Below are 1,269 nucleotides of genomic sequence, written 5' to 3'. Positions count from 1 at the left end.
TGACTCTCTATCCCTCTCCCTTCCTCTCTGTAAAAAATCAATAAAATATATATATTTAAAAAAAAAAAAAAAGAAAGTATGGAGGAAGATGTCACTTTGAGGGCCCTAGGAAGGTATGTGGCTTAGTACACAGGCAGTAAAGGAATCAGGATATGTAAATAAGACCAGAGCCAAGTCATGGAGGCCTTTATGCTTTTAAAAAATTTTTATTGATTTTGGAGTGGAAGGGAGATGGAGGGAGAGAATCATCCAAGTGAGAGTGAAACACCTATCAGTTACCTCCTGCATTCCCCCTACCAGGGATTGAGCCTGCAACCGGCATGGGCCCTGAATAGGAATCAAACTGGCAATCTTTCAGTGTACAGGATGATGCCCAACCAACTGAGCCACACCAGCCAGGGTCAGTTGATTTTTCTTTGTTAAATGGCATTTAAATATATAAAATAAATATCAAAAATATGTCTTTGTTTTACTATGGTTGCAAATATCAAAAAAAATTCTATATGTGACACGGCACCAGAGTTAAGTTAGGATTTTTCAAAATGCTGACACGCCGAGCTCAAATGCTTCGCCATCACTGGTTTATAGAGACAGTTTCATCTGGGATGGAGTCAGAGTCCCGGGCGGGGGTGGTGGTGGTGACTGCCCCATTTTGTGAATGTTCTTAATGCCTCTGCATTGGACACATAACGATGGTTAAAATGGTCTTATTGCTACAATAAAAACAAAGCAGTACCTTTTAAAAAGGCAGAGCAAGGACAGTTTGTGTGCCAGAGTTGATGTGTTTCCTCCACAAGAAACTCTGCATAGATATCCCAGAAGCCGAAAGAGTGGTGGCCTCTTTGGAGGATGGCCTCACTGGAGAGCTTCTCATTTCATACGGGATTTTTATAAACTGGAAATTCCATCATGCCTATCCCTACCCCCTTTTATTCTGTTCTTTTCTTCCCCCCCTTTTTGTTCAGCTCTTATATGGGCACTTCTTTAAAAACTATGATCAAGTACACATAACATAAAACTTATCTAAACCATTTCTTTTGGTTAACCCTCACCCATGGATTTTTAAAATTGATTTTTGGAGAGAATGGAAGGGAGGGGGAGAGATACAGAAAGAGAAACATCGATGTGAGAGAGACACATCAATTGGTTGCCTCCCGCAGGCACCCTGACCAGGGATCAAACCCACAACCTGGGCATGTGTCCTGACTGGGAATTGAACCAGCAACCTTTAGGTGCACAGGACGATGTTCAACCAACTGAGCCACACTT

General features: G+C 41.8%; 1 protein-coding gene across 1 annotated transcript in view; it reads right to left on the bottom strand.

Annotated features, from left to right (window-relative positions):
* NAALADL1 (N-acetylated alpha-linked acidic dipeptidase-like 1) overlaps window positions 1-1,269 on the bottom strand; it is a gene marked incomplete at its 5' end in the record, with an annotated part of 13,132 nt that overhangs the window by 9,525 nt on the left and 2,338 nt on the right. The gene's annotated exons all lie outside the window — the stretch shown is intronic.

The sequence above is a fragment of the Myotis davidii genome, unplaced genomic scaffold (genome assembly GCF_000327345.1).
Source record: "Myotis davidii unplaced genomic scaffold, ASM32734v1 scaffold425, whole genome shotgun sequence".
In the NCBI taxonomy this organism is placed as follows: domain Eukaryota; kingdom Metazoa; phylum Chordata; class Mammalia; order Chiroptera; family Vespertilionidae; genus Myotis; species Myotis davidii.
The sequence above is the reverse complement of the archived record's forward strand: the minus strand, read 5'-3'. Positions and strand labels throughout refer to the sequence as shown.